General features: G+C 42.9%; 1 protein-coding gene across 3 annotated transcripts in view; it reads left to right on the top strand.

Annotated features, from left to right (window-relative positions):
* Positions 1–1,961: 1,961 nt before the first annotated feature.
* Positions 1,962–15,891, top strand: part of p2ry2.1 (purinergic receptor P2Y2, tandem duplicate 1) — a 59,240-nt gene continuing 45,310 nt past the window's right edge. For 2 of the 3 annotated variants that reach the window (XM_069891775.1, XM_069891772.1), the window contains exon 1: positions 1,962–2,040. The gene's annotated coding sequence lies outside the window, so the exon portion shown is untranslated. Of the gene's footprint in view, positions 2,041–9,385; positions 9,515–15,891 lie in introns of those variants that run through there. The other variant, XM_069891777.1, reaches the window with a different exon arrangement.

Raw genomic sequence — 15,891 nt, 5'->3', positions numbered from 1 at the left:
CGTCATCTACAGATTTTCTTGTTTGCTTAACCACATTTTGTTTTTATTTCTTCTGACACTGGTGTAAAATGTGCTTTCAGATTTTCAGGAGTTAGTTCTTAGAAACACCAGGGCAAGAATTTTAGAAAAAATATTCATAAATTGATCTTCAGTGATGGTAGTCAGAGATGTTTACACAATCACTAAAGATGGGTTATGGAGGATAAGAGGGGGAATGAATATGGTCCAGTGGAAAATGGGTAGCAACACAATTAGTGTCAGAAAATATTATCTAAAAATAAAGGAGAGTCTATATCATCCAGTCAAGGAGAAAGTGACTGTTTGGAACAGTGAATTTAGTGAACACCAAATCAGAAAAAAACATTTCTCTCACTTGAGGTACTTAGAAAACAAACCATTGAGTTTGCAATAGCAAAGATATTTAATTCTGATTTATAGTAGCAGCAGTATTTTGCTTTTCTATTGTGAAAGAAACATTGTTTTTGGTTATCTTCTGTAGATCATTCTTTTTTATTTGTTCTTTCACAGATTATGGACTTTGTTGGCAAAGCTGACATTCAATTCTGAGAGAGTTAAGAGTTCACCAAATTGGTCGGCCCAGGGTCGGTCACATGTTGTATTCTCTTATCTTTCTTTGGCTTGGCTTCGCGGACGAAGATTTATGGAGGGGGTAAAAAGTCCACGTCAGCTGCAGGCTCGTTTGTGGCTGACCAGTCCGATGCGGGACAGGCAGACACGATTGCAGCGGTTGCAAGGGAAAATTGGTTGGTTGGGGTTGGGTGTTGGGTTTTTCCTCCTTTGCCTTTTGTCAGTGAGGTGGGCTCTGCGGTCTTCTTCAAAGGAGGCTGCTGCCCGCCAAACTGTGAGGCGCCAAGATGCACGGTTTGAGGCGTTATCAGCCCACTGGCGGTGGTCAATGTGGCAGGCACCAAGAGATTTCTTTAGGCAGTCCTTGTACCTTTTCTTTGGTGCACCTCTGTCACGGTGGCCAGTGGAGAGCTCGCCATATAATACGATCTTGGGAAGGCGATGGTCCTCCATTCTGGAGACGTGACCCATCCAGCGCAGCTGGATCTTCAGCAGCGTGGACTCGATGCTGTCGACCTCTGCCATCTCGAGTACCTCGACGTTAGGGGTGTGAGCGCTCCAATGGATGTTGAGGATGGAGCGGAGACAACGCTGGTGGAAGCGTTCTAGGAGCCGTAGGTGGTGCCGGTAGAGGACCCATGATTCGGAGCCGAACAGGAGTGTGGGTATGACAACGGCTCTGTATACGCTTATCTTTGTGAGGTTTTTCAGTTGGTTGTTTTTCCAGACTCTTTTGTGTAGTCTTCCAAAGGCGCTATTTGCCTTGGCGAGTCTGTTGTCTATCTCATTGTCGATCCTTGCATCTGATGAAATGGTGCAGCCGAGATAGGTAAACTGGTTGACCGTTTTGAGTTTTGTGTGCCCGATGTATTCTCTTATAATGATACAGAAAATGATCATTTGGCCCATTGGATGTATGCCAGCTCACAGCTGAGCAATTCCAACGGTGAAATGTGTTTGTTTCTGTTTCCTGGAACTTATTTTCTTTTACACAAACCCATCATCAACTCATCTTTGATTTTTTTTCTTGCCATTAACCTGCACTAATGGCTTATTTACAAATTGTCTATTAATCTACAGACATGACTTTGGGATGTGGGAGGAAATTGGAGCACCTGCAAAAATCCCATGTGGCTCATGGAGAGAATGTGTAAACTGCACGTACAGCACCTGTTGTTAGCATCAAACTTGTGTCTCTGGGGCTGTGATACAACAGCACCAAATGTGCCACACGCAGGGCAGTATGACAAAAAGGATATCAGTCAACCAAATGGATCTTTTTGATTATACAATAGTTTCATGCTTTTAACATATTGTGGCAAGCCATTATACTCCACAACTTTTAAAATGTAATTATTTGAATTCCCAGGTGCTGCAGATAAAATGTGAAACATATCCATCCATGAATCAGTGGTCGAAACTCCAGATGCTAGTTTAGCAACAACCACTTATGTAAGTTATGAGAAAACTACTGAATGAAGCAAAAGATATGAGTGTAAGAATTCATTTGGATGACAGATCTTTGATTTATCATATTAAGTGAATGTTTGAGCAGCTGATCTTATTAATTTAAAATGTGTAAGGTAAAAACATCATGAGTTGGGACCGGAGAAGGAGTCATCCAGTACTAAGGAGTAACAGGATGCAGGTGTGACCTTGTACGCTCAAGATAAGTGTGGCAATAACAAGATGATGTGCAGCAGACTAACAGAGAAGGGTAGCAACAGCTTATTCATTGGACAATGTAATGGTATGATAATTTACTAAGTGCGTGTCCTGAGGTATAAAAAAAACACCACTTGCTGATATCGGGAGAATGCGCCTTCTCCAACTAACACTGTTAGTTGCAAGTGTTAAAATCCGGTAATAAAGAACCTAGATTTCGACTCAGTCTGGTGTCTGACTCACTCATTCTCGAACAAAGCAGACCTAACAAATGTGAAATTTAAATTATTCCACTTATCCAACCACCATCATTAAGTAAACTGTTTTAGTAACTATTTAATACAGAATAATGCTTCTGAAAAGTAATCTGTTTAAGTTTCACTCAAAATATTATCAGTTAAGCTGAGATTTTGAGTTATGCTGAGGTGAGAACTATGAAAAAGTGCTTTGGAGATGCAAAAGGCCAACAGTGTTTAAAATCTATGTCAATGACATGAATTTAGTTATGAGATAGAACTTAGTCAAAGATGGAGGCGATAGTACATTAAAACACCAATGATATAGCAGGAAACACCTCAATAATTATAGAATAAATTAGACAAAATATTTGGTTCACCAAGAAAATCTGCAGATATTGGGGTTGAGTGCAATACACAAACGTGTTGGAGAAACTCAGTAAATCATGCATACTGACTATCTCGAATAAGATTATGTTCAGTGCATGTTCTATTCAGTAAGGTCACAGAATGTAATCTAGGTGGGGTATTTATAGTACTACAGAAAAATATGAATGATTTTATTTCTTTAAGGACTGTACTGTAATTACTTCCATCAATGCTGCCATGGACAAATGCATCTGCCACCAATAGATGGCTGAGGATGAGGTTAAATAGGCCTATTCCTTGAGTTGGTCACTCATGGCTTGCCAATGACCCAATATGGCAACCACTCCTTCAGAAATTTAATATCTCAGTCAGTGGTTACTCGTGGTAATAGATGTCAAGGTTCTTGCCCAGATTGCATTCTGTGCCCTTGCCACTTTCTGCACTTTATCTAAATGTTCAGCATGCAGAAGCACAGATTCATCAGCTGAGTGAGGATCTTTGACAAAGTCCCGCATAGTAGGGTCATTTATCTGAGGCATTGCATCTAAGGAACCTTAGCTGCTTGGATTCAGAATTGGTTCACCTGCAGAAAGCTGAGGTTACTAGTAGATAGAATGTATTCTGCTTGGAAGTCAGTGACTAGAGTCATCTGCCGGAATCTGTTCTGGGACCCCTGCTCTTTATGATTTTTATAAATGACTTGGATGAAGAAACAGAGGGGTGAGTTTGTACATTTACAGACGATACAAAGGTTGGAAGTGCTAATATAGGTATACTGTATAAGATTATTAGGGGCTTAGATAGGGTGGACAACTAGCACCTTTTCCTGGGGCAAGAAGAGCAAATACCGGAAGATATTTGTTTAAGGTGAGAGAGGAAAGTTTATGGAAGATATCAGAGGTAAGTTCTTTTACACAGAGAGAGGTGGGTGCCTGAAATCCATTGTTGAGATAGTGGTGGAGGCTGGTTTAATAGGGACTTTCAAAAGGCTCTTAGATTGGCACATGTGTGTAAGAAAAATAGAGGGTTATGGATGTCAGGTAGGGGAAAAATTAAATTGTTGTGGAGTAAGTTTACATAGTTATCATAACAACGTGGCTAAAGGGCCTGTACTTGCAGTAATATTCTACAGTAGGTGGTAATCAGAAGGTTTTCTTGCCCTTGATTGATGAAATATTATGAAGCCTCGGGTTATCTGAGATCAATGTTAAGATATCCTCATCTTGTGGGGTTGTCTTGCTAATGGATATGATACACCCATGTATCCTGATGAAGGAGGTTCAAATCATAACTACTTGCACAAGATAAGTTTTCTTCACCCTTCCTTCTGCATCTTTTGCTTATCTCTTTACGCTCCGTATTCCCTGGTTCTTGAACTAACTGCCCTTCATTCTATTTGCACTGCCTACAGACAGTGATTTTGTGTATCACTAGAATGATACAAGGACTGCTTAAAGAAATTTCTTGGTGCCTGCCACATTGACCACCGCCAGTGGGCTGATATCGCCTCCAACCGTGCATCTTGGCGCCTCACAGTTCGGCAGGCAGCAACCTCCTTTGAAGAAGACCGCAGAGCCCACCTCACTAACAAACGACAAAGGAGGAAAAACCCAACACCCAACCCCAACCAACCAATTTTCCCTTGCAACCGCTGCAATCGTGGCTGCCTGTCCCGCATCGGACTTGTCAGTCACCAACGAGCCTGCAGCAGACGTGGACATACCCCTCCATAAATCTTCGTCCGTGAAGCCAAGCCAAAGAAGAAAGAAGGAGAAAAGAATGATAATAACTACAGTCCAATCCTCCTTCATAGCAGGATCAATTCTATCTTTTCCAACCACCTCCCTAGACTTTCACATCCCTCTTGTTATTTTCCTGATTCTTGAATTGATGTCAGGCCTATATAGTCTACGGTTTTTTTTTATATTACCAGCAGATGGCAGAATAGAGCAACGTTTGCAATTCAACAAGGTCATTTTCTCATCTCTAGTCACCATTATTCTGTTCCTGCAGCTAATGTTAAAAATAAGTAACCAAAAACATCTTTAATTTTATCACTATGCCATAATTTCAAATCCCTTCTATGTTATAGATTCAACCTCCAATCTAAAAATCACCGAGAAAATATATATTCAAATGTTTAACTGTTTTTGTGTTTTTTTGTGAAAGACTTTTGCTACAATTCACCAAAAATAATCTAATATCATTATTTTATTTGAAGTCATAATTTTACAATACACAGTTCCCTAGGCCAAACTTGTCCATGTTGACTAAGTTGTGTATCTTAGCTTGTTCCATCTGCTTGCATTTGGTCCATATACCTCTAAACATTTCTGCATATTCCTGTCTAAATGTCTTTATTACCACTACTCATTTATTTACTTGCACTGCATCATGACACAGGCAAAAAGCCTTCTATGACACACTCTACAATGTTGACTTTTTTATATCATTACACCATTGATATTTTTCAAGCATCTTTTTTTTATAGAGCTAGCCTTTTCTCTACTACTGACACTTCCCTTTTTAAATAATGGAGTAAACTCATATCCTCCCATCTGCAGGGATCTTCTAGTCTACAGAAGTTTGGAAGATGACAACCAATCCATGCAGTATTTCCATGGCTACCCCTTCCAGTACTCTGGAATACAGATCATTTGGTCCCGGGGATCTTAATTTTTGCTGCAGTTTTTTTTTCACTAATTTCCTTTCTTCCCTCCTTAATTTTCATTGGATTCTTGTCACGCAAGTGTTTCTGAGAAGTTACCTATATTCTCATCAGTGTTGTTAGTCTTAATTGAAGTCAACATTGATGTTGTGAAACTGGTGTCTTCAAGAGTCCATTATAGATCATATCTTGCAGCACCTTCCAAGTCTTCCCCTCAGACCACTTACAAATGCACCACAGTTCTCATACTCCTCATACCTAAGGAAAAGTAGTTAGATTATTCCCTCAATTTGCACAAGGTTTCATTGAGCAAGGCAGTCCTTTTCAAATGCTGATTAGGTTGTGGAGACACAGAACAGGCTGCAGATGTTGGAATTTGGAGCAAATCTGGATCTGCTGAGTTCCTCTAGCAGATTGTTTTTTAATCCAATAAGGTTCTGTAATTTTTCTTTGCTTTTCAGTGAGGTACACATGGTACACTCCACGTATCGACCCATATCTCCTCTATTGCTAGCAGACCTATTCTCTATTGAAAAATGGGTGCTCACAGAGTTAAAACACATTAGCAGAAGAGCAAAGAAGAAGGAGCTTTATGAGGCAAACCAACTTATCTTCTAATTGCCCTTTGAACATTCAGTCCTGAAAAAGAAAAAATAATATAATACTTTTTTTTCCACTTTGTATCTTCTGCATGTTGATTTGCACAGAATTCAACAAGAGAGAGAAACGTAGTGAAATAGAATTATGCATTTATGTAATTGACAGATCTGTATAATTTGGCAATCCACTTGCTGAGGCTTAGGGCCCATACTGAACACCAGCTGCACATTTAACTTCCTAATTCTTCTGAAACTCTTCAGTGGTACAAGGGTAACATAAGTCTGAGCGTGATGGCATCTCAAATGCTGAAATTCCTTTGTGCCTCCAGCAGAATGATACCAAATTGCTGAGAATGGAACGATCTGAGCAGAGCAAATAATGTTAATTTTCTTATGAGGGGAAGTCTATGTGTTCCAGCTGACTTGCTTTGTGCTTGCAGATTGCAATGATAATATGCTTTGCTTCTTGCCCTTAGTGTATGACAGAATACTGATATAGTTAAGAGTTACTTAGTTGTTCTCTGCAGTCTGCCTGGTCCTGTTTCAACCTTTTATAATTAGCTAGTTATTTTGCAGCAAAGCTCTTGTTTTAAAGCTACTTTATCTGATATTGCAACTGAATTATGTTTGATATATTTATATTTGATATATTTATATTGAAGATTCTATTTAGAGATAAGGAAAAACCTTAACGTAGCTCTCAGAATACTCCTAACAGTGGCACATTTGGCGTAGAGGTTAGCCCAATGCCTTTACAGTGCCAGTGATCGGGACCCAGATTCGAATCCTATGGTGTCTGTAAGGAATTTGTACATTCTCCCTGTGTCTGTGTGAGCTTTCCCCGGGAGTTCCGGTTTCCTCTCACCATTTGAAATGTACTGGGGGTGTAGGTTAATTGGATGTAAATTGGGCAGCACAGACTCGTGGGCTGAAATGGCCTGTTGCCATGTGGTATGTCTAAAATTTAAATTTATTTCAACTAACTAATTACATTCAGTTGTAGTCACTCTGGCCATTCAAATGGTTAACCATTTTTCATTGCTTCATGGAGGCAGTTAGCCAATTATGGAAATCATCTTTAGTTAGTTGGGCCAACATCCTTTAGCACCAAGGCTCTAATTATTATCTGGTTCCAATGGGAACCCAACATCAGACCACTAAAATGCAAGGTGGAGGTCCATCATAGTAAAAAATCTCTGTTCTGAGGTGAGGGGGGGGGAATTAGTTGGGGAAGGCATGGTTAGGGAGAGTGTTCTCAAATGCTCTTGAAAAAATGCAATGTTCTCACCAACTCATAAGGACATAAAAGCTGGAGTAGGCCATTCAGCCCATTGAGCCTGTTCCCCCATGCAATAAGATCATGGCTGATTTGATGATAGGCTCATCTCCACAAACCTGCCTTATCTCCCTATCCTGTAATTCCCCTACAATGTAAAACTCTACCTACCCTTGTTCTAAATATATTTACTAAGGTAGCCTCCACTATTTCAATGAGCAATAGATTTTCCATACTCTGAGAAAAAAATAGTTCCTCCTCATCTCTGTCCTAAATCTATTATCTTAGATCTTGATGCTATCTCCCCTAGTTCTAGTCTCCCCCACTAATGGGAACAACCTACCTACATCTATCTTACTCTGCCTTTTATAATGTTATATGTTACTCTAAGATCCCCTCTCATTCTTCTAAATTACAGTGAGTATAGCATCAGATGACTCAATTTCCCGTCATAGGCTAACCCCCTCATCTCTGGAATCAACCTGGTGAACCTCCTCTCCACCGCCTCCACAGCCAATGCATCCTCATTGAGAATGACCACTCGAAATGACAAAGGAACATCCAAGATAAGACTTTCATTATTGGGAGCATGCAGAAGTACCTCCTCCCATTCTACCCAACCTGTCGAGCACCTCCCAATCTCCCAGAGTTTGTGGATTCTACCTCTTCCTCTTCGTCTTCTCAGAATCTACAGAAACAATTCATTCTTGACCCAAATAAGAAGAGGCAGTCTTACAAGATCTTCAGTGTGTTCCTGAATAGGCAGAAATTTGTTTTAACTTTCTTGTTCCAACAATATATTAAAACAGTACAGCATCCCAGAATAGGTCTGAAATTTCAACCCAGATTTTGTGTTCAAGTGCTGGTGTGGTTTTTAATTTCAACCTCGTGGGATGTAGCCAGTTTGAATTTATAGGACAAGTTTCTGTCCCAGTGGAGAGTGGTATATACAGACACACATTGTAGTAAATTGTAGACACGTCATTGTGACATAAATGCTAGGCATTGTGAAGTATTTTAGTAAGCTAATTGTACAAGGCACCAATAACCATTTCTGTCTTGGGCACTACTGTCCTTCATGAAAGTTGATGCCACCCCTACGACTGAGACCAAACAGTGGAGGGGTGGGGGCAACGGAGGACTGTGGGAGTGGGGATGAAGGAATCGGGTTGTAACGGGTGGGTACAGAGGAGGTGATCAATTGATCAGGCTGGGATGGGAGTGGAAGTTCCAATAGCAGCAGCCTCATAACTGGAGCCTGATGTGTTGGGGGCATAGGTGGGAATTCTGCAAGGAGACTGGTGGCTCTATTGGGAGAATCGGAGGGTGGGTGATTTAGGTCATCACAATTTAAACTAAAGACCTCATGGTCACATTTCTCCAAGGTTCCCAAATAAGTCTCATTCTACTCATGGTAATAATGTTTTCTCACATTATAATAACGAAGTTGTTAAAAATATCTTTTGCTTGGAGTTGCATGAAGAAATTAGTATCCTCTTTATCAAATATATTTATGCACACTATTATTATTTTTCCTGTATGCTGACTAATGGCTATTCTGGATGAAACTGCTTTGAACTGGTAAAGTTTGTTTAATCAGTAATGTATTGTGACTTTGTAGGAGAGTGTGTTTGCCTATAACCTTTAACAAGCAAATTCAAGTGTACTTTCTATGTTTCATAACTCATTAGAGATTGTTTTAATAATCTTGATTTATGTAAATATATCTTACTATATTTGTTACACAAATCTTTAGTGACTGTAGGCATATTGGTAAAATTTGGAGAGGAAATAAAACAATTAATCATAAAGGAAAGACTAGATTTAACTCATATTTAAAGTTAACTATTTTCTGCTGACCACGTGTCTATGTTTCTAAATTTTCTTCTCTCAAAACTGCCCAAGTGTTTGAAGTAATTACATTCAAATTAAGTTGCCAGTTAATCTACATCACGCTGATTAATTTAACACTCTCAGTAGAATATTTTGTTTTTAATGAAATTTACCATGCAGGTACAAATTGTTTAAAAACTGCATTGATTGTCAGGATTGAATTTTTGGTTCAAGTTTCTACTCATTTACATAGCCTCACATCCTCCATCAACCATTGCAAGTAAGTAGTATTTTAGTACATAATATTTTCTTTTGCGTTACAAAATGTTTTTCCTGGATACTTGTTAATTGTAATCAATGGTGCTGCTTTTTTAAACATCCCTTGGAATTGAGAATGACTTACTTCCATTCTCGATTTTAGTATTCTGCTCATCAGGCCAATGTGGCAAGTGCTGATACTTCCACAGATAGAGTGGGTAGGTGGACAATTTGTGAGATAGTGTGTTCCTACCCATTACTGACATGTCTGTGCATAGCCTCATGTACTGTCAAACCAAGACCACCCGCAAGTTGGAGAAGCAACATCCAATTTTCTGTCTGCGCACTCTCCAAACAGATGGCATTAACATCAACTTTCGCGGTTTCTGCTAGACTACTACTCCCAGTTCTCCCTCTCTTCCTCATCCCTCTGTCTTCTTTCCTCCAGCTTTCCTCACCCTTCTCTTTCCCCTCACAGACCCTTTTGCCATTCTCCTGCCCTTATCCACCTTCTGCATGTGGGACTGTTGTCCTCCCCCTCCCCCCCCCCAAGCATTTTGATCAGGCACCTGGCAACATTTTGCTCATATCTTGACAAAGGCCTCAAGCCCAAAATGTTGGTTTTGTTCTTTATCTTTGCTGTATAAAGCAAATAGCGCCTTTGGAAGACTACACAAAAGAGTCTGGAAAAACAACCAACTGAAAAACCTCACAAAGATAAGCGTATACAGAGCCGTTGTCATACCCACACTCCTGTTCGGCTCTGAATCATGGGTCCTCTACCGGCACCACCTACGGCTCCTAGAACGCTTCCACCAGCGTTGTTTCCGCTCCATCCTCAACATCCATTGGAGCGCTTACACCCCTAACGTCGAAGTACTCGAGATGGCAGAGGTCGACAGCATCGAGTCCACGCTGCTGAAGATCCAGCTGCGCTGGATGGGTCACGTCTCCAGAATGGAGGACCATCGCCTTCCCAAGATCGTGTTATATGGCGAGCTCTCCACTGGCCACCGTGACAGAGGTGCACCAAAGAAAAGGTACAAGGACTGCCTAAAGAAATCTCTTGGTGCCTGCCACATTGACCACCGCCAGTGGGCTGATAATGCCTCAAACCGTGCATCTTGGCGCCTCACAGTTTGGCGGGCAGCAACCTCCTTTGAAGAAGACCACAGAGCCCACCTCACTGACAAAAGGCAAAGGAGGAAAAACCCAACACCCAACCCCAACCAACCAATTTTCCCTTGCAACCGCTGCAATCGTGTCTGCCTGTCCCGCATCGGACTTGTCAGCCACAAACGAGCCTGCAGCTGACGTGGACTTTTTACCCCCTCCATAAATCTTCGTCCGCGAAGCCAAGCCAAAGAAGATAAAGTACACTGTTTGACCTAATGGGTTTCTCCAGCATTGTGTTTTTACTTCAATCATGGTATTTGCAGACTTTCGTGTTTTACGCTAATGCGAGATTTCAGTGTGCTCTCAACATGAGGCATGAATAAAAGCTCTCACGACTGGAGGGAGAACAAATGCTTTTATTAGCTTATAACTATGGGGAGGACTCAGTCTACAGAAGGGTTCTGGGTTTAGGCGGACAACCTGGATTATAAGTGAGCAGGTGGGGGCGGAGCTGGGAGGTAGGGCCAGCCATCAACACAACACACTACTAGTGAATCCCAGTTTACTGCATTCACCCCTTCCTGTAGAATTTAGGGTCTGTGAATGAAGACAGAGAACATGGGTTCAGAAAAAAAATGGTTGAAAAATATACAGTTATTTACAAATTTACAGATTTAAGTGGTCCAGGGGCTGAGAGCAGTTTCACCCTTTCCACCAAGGGGTTGGTCTTGCTTCTCATGTGCTTCCTGAGAAGGACTGGACGAAGAGTGGTGAGCCAGATTGGGAGTGTAGTTCTTGATGGTGACCTTCTTTTGAAAGTGAATAGGAGCTTGTGAGGAGTAGCATTGGTACATAGTGGTGACCGGATGGAATGGAGCGCCATAGAGAGGACTTCCTGCCAGCGTGGGTCTGGAAAGCCTTTTGACTTCAGGGCCAGTTTGACAGCCTTCCAGATCGTGGCATTCTCCTTTTCAATCTGCCCGTTCCCCCAGGGTTTGTAGTTAGTAGTCCTGCTGGACACGATGCCCCTCACCAGTAGGTAGTGAAGTAGTTCATCACTCATAAAGGCTGAGGCCCGGTTGCTATGAATATAGCTGAATATCCAAACAGGGTGAAAATGGAGTCTAGGGCCTTTATGACTGACGAAGTAGACGTATCTAGGCATGGAATGACAAATGGGAAGTGGGAGTACTCGTCAATGACAGAGAGGAAGAAGGTGTTCTGGTTCGTGGAGGGGAGAGGTCCTTTAAAATTGACACTGAGCCGTTTAAAGGGCCTGGATGACTTGATCAGGTGCGCCTTCGCAGACTGGTAGAAGTGTGGCTTGGACTCTGTGCAGACCTGGCAAGATCTGGTCATTTCTCTGACGTCTTCCATGGAGTGGGGCAGATTGCGCACCTTGATAAAGTGAGCCATGCGGGTGACCCTTGGATGGCAGAGTTCATTATGCAGAGACCGCAGTTGGCCGGTGTGTGCAGAGGCACACCTTCCCCTGGTTAAGGCATCTGGAGGGTTATTAAGGGCTCCTGGCCCATAGGCAATGTCATAATTGTTTGTGGAGAGCTCGAGCCTCCACCTTGCCATCTTGTCATTCTTGATTTTTCCCCTCTTGACATTATTGAACATAAATGCTACTGAGCCCTGGTTAGTGAAGAGCGTAAATCTTCTACCAGCCAGGTAGTGTCTTCAATGCCTTATGGCTTCTATAATGGCCTGAGCCTCCTTTTCCACTGATGGGTTCCGGAGCTCGTGGCCTTGTAATGTCCGCAAAAAAAGTGCAACCAGTCTGCCCGCCTGGTTGAGGGTAGCGGCCAGAGCTATGTCCGAAGCCTTGCCTTCCACTTGGAAAGGTACATTCTCGTCCACCACATGCATGGCGGCTTTCGCAATGTGATTCCAGAGGTAGTTAAAAGCTGTTTGGGCTTCAGCTGAGGGGGGAAATTAATGGCTTTTAAAAGAGGGTGAACCTCTTCAGCATATTGAGGGATCCACTGGGCGTAATATGAGGAAAATCCCAGGCATCTCCTCAAAGCTTTTGTGGTCCTGGGAATGGAGAACTCTAACAGGGGCCAAATCTTATCGTGATCGGGGCCAATAATGCCATTCTCCACATGGAGAAAATGCTGGAGGTTGGAGTCATGGTTTTCCAAGGTGTGGCTACAGATGGCAACATTATCGAGGTAGGGGAAGGTAGCCTTCAACCCATACTCATCGACCAATCTGTCCATCTGCCTCTGGAAGATAGAAACCCCGTTAGTAATACTGAAAGGGACCCCCTAGAATTTATAGAGACAAATGTTAGCCTCAAATGCCATATATGGACAGTCCTCAGAACTGGCAGCTGGTGATAAGCAGCTTTCAGGTCGATGATCGAATAGACCTGATACTGTGCAATATCATTCACCATGTCTGAAATTCGAGGGAGGGGGGATGCGTCCAGGAGTATGTTCAAATTAATAGTTTGGCTATAGTCAATTACTAGCCTGGACTTGTTTTCCCCCTTTACCACTACCACTTGTGCTCTCCATGGGCTGGTGCTAGGTTCGATGATATCTTCGTCGAGCAAATGTGTCTCAGATTTATAAAATCTCGGTCTGCTGTACTGTACCTCCTACTCTTGGTAGCAATGGGTTTGCAGTCTGAGGACAGATTCGGGAAGAGAGGAGGGAGGTCAATATTCAATGTGAAGAGGCTGCATGTGGGTTTGATTTTTGGCACCCTCCATTCTGAACCATTACAGGGCGAAGGGGACCAGAATACTCCAAGGTCACTCTCACAGGAAGTCCAGACCCAACAACATTGGAGCACACAATTCATCAAGTATATACAGGCAAAATTTACAGAATTCTCCCCCCCTTCAAATGACAGATGTATTATACAATGTTATTGAACACGCGTAGAATGTGAATGATATGCAAGGAATATGTGATAATTGGAAGGATACATCTTTAGATTGTATTTTTGTACAGTCCATGAGTCTATGAAGCTTTCAGTAGAGCCTGTGTTGATCAGGCATTTAGTGGAATGTCTGTTTACCTTCACAGTCACAATGGAGTTGCTGAGCAGGTGAGGTCTGTCCTGATCTAGGACCATTGAGTGGCTCCCGTCGTCCTGGGTTGCCCTGCGTGGGTAAGATGGTGTTAACCTTGTGGCATGGCATGATGGCCTCCCTCCTTACCCCTCCGACGATGATGGTGACGAGTTTGAATTTGGGTCGCGTCAAGATGGCTGCCGTTTCCTCACTGCCACTGCCACCCTCCATTAGCATGTAGTGCAGCAAGTGGACTCAGATGAATTTGAGGCAGATGGCTTGGGGATGGAATCTGATTCAGGAGTGGTTCAGGCCACGGACTTCCCCAGGCCTCCCCTCACCCAATGCCCATTGTTGCCACGGCTGGAACACAATGAGTCTTTTGCCGGGCAACGAGATTAGAGATGCTGTCTCTTGCCACAGAAAAAGCAATCCCAGCACAGGAAGTAGTAGCCGTTAGGGCAGGGCTAGCGGGAGCAGCGAGTCCTTGGAAGGGGTCATCTGGATGAGCGAGATCGCTGGCTTTGAGGTCTCGAGCTTGGCCTGTTCCAGCGATTTGGTCAGTTGGACATGGCTAGCAGGTCCTTCTTTCCTGACTTTAGCAGTCACTGCCTCATGTATCTCACTACTAGAGTGTCCCGGATCTGTTGTTCCTTGTGAACACAGCCCGCAGCCGCTTCATACCTGCACTTCTTGGCAAGCATCCATAGATCCAGCAGGTAGTCATCGATGGTCTCTCCTGCCTTTGGTGACATAGAGTGAGTCAGTGCCTCACTTTGCGACTTCAGCTACCAAGCCTTCAATGCCTTGATGGCAGCGTCATATGTAGAGCAGTCCCTGATGACTGCATACCCTTTCATTCCTATCCTCAAAACGAGTGCAGACCTCCTGAATTCATCAGTGTGGAAGACATCTCTGGTCATGTTCAGGTAGGCCTGGAAGCAGTCTAGCCAGGATTTGAATTCCTCAGCCGCATTGGGGGACAGAGGGTTCATCAGTAGCATACCAGGCTTGAGTAGCACTTCCATCATTAGGGAATAAGCTAATAAAACTGTAGCATGAATAAAAGCTCTCATGACAGGAGGAAGAACAAACACTTTTATTAGCTTATAATTACGGGTAAAGTCTCACAGTAGTCTTCAGAAGGGCTGGGATTAGGCAGGAAACCTGTGTTATAAGTGAACAAATGGGGGTAGAACTGGGAGGCGGGGCCAGCCATCAGCACCACACACTTCCAATACGTGGCTTCTAGATTCTTAATATGGTCCCAAACGCTCCTTTGCTTTGAGGGGCCATGACTGAGAGATTCATAGAAATCAATATGGATGAAGCACATCCTTAAATCCTTTTCTCAATAAACTTGGTCATCTCCTCCCACATCACTGTTGGGAAGATAATGTCTGATTTGGGAGTCTAATGTTAAGTTTGTATATGATGTGGTCTGTCTGAGTAACAAAATATTGTTAACTTATCCTTCAAAGTTCCTCTCCCAACCTGCCTCTGCAGCACTCATAATCCCTTACAATGAAGATCAATGGCAAGTTCCCAGAAAACATGGACTACTTCCTGGATCTTGTGAGTCACTTCTCAGCAAAGGCCAATATCAGTGATGGCATTCACCACAGCCTGCAGTGTACCAACACAGAGTTAGGCTGCATGTGAAAAAGGGCATAAAATTCAGAGTTTACCAGGTGGTAATGATCCATGTCCCACTATATGTCCAGAGACCTGGTTACCCAGAAAAAAATAGCATCAATACTGTCACTGCAAAATTCTCTGCATCCACCACAAGGACAAGTGAACCAATATCAGTGTCCTCTCCCAAGTCAACATCTCCAACATTGTGGCTTTAGTTTCAGATACAATTATATTCTCTCTTCTTTGGCTTGGCTTCGCGGACGAAGATTTATGGAGGGGGTAAATGTCCACGTCAGCTGCAGGCTCGTTTGTGGCTGACAAGTCCGATGCGGGACAGGCAGACACGGTTGCAGGGGAAAATTGGTGGGTTGGGGTTGGGTGTTGGGTTTTTCCTCCTTTGCCTTTTGTCAGTGAGGTGGGCTCTGCGGTCTTCTTCAAAGGAGGTTGCTGCCCGCCGAACTGTGAGGCGCCAAGATGCACGGTTTGAGGCGATATCAGCCCACTGGCGGTGGTCAATGTGGCAGGCACCAAGAGATTTCTTTAGGCAGTCCTTGTACCTTTTCTTTGGTGCACCTCTGTCACGGTGGCCAGTGGAGAGCTATTATATTAATTAT

The sequence above is a fragment of the Narcine bancroftii genome, chromosome 7, assembly GCF_036971445.1.
Source record: "Narcine bancroftii isolate sNarBan1 chromosome 7, sNarBan1.hap1, whole genome shotgun sequence".
Taxonomy (NCBI): domain Eukaryota; kingdom Metazoa; phylum Chordata; class Chondrichthyes; order Torpediniformes; family Narcinidae; genus Narcine; species Narcine bancroftii.
This window is presented reverse-complemented; position numbering and strand designations above follow the sequence as displayed.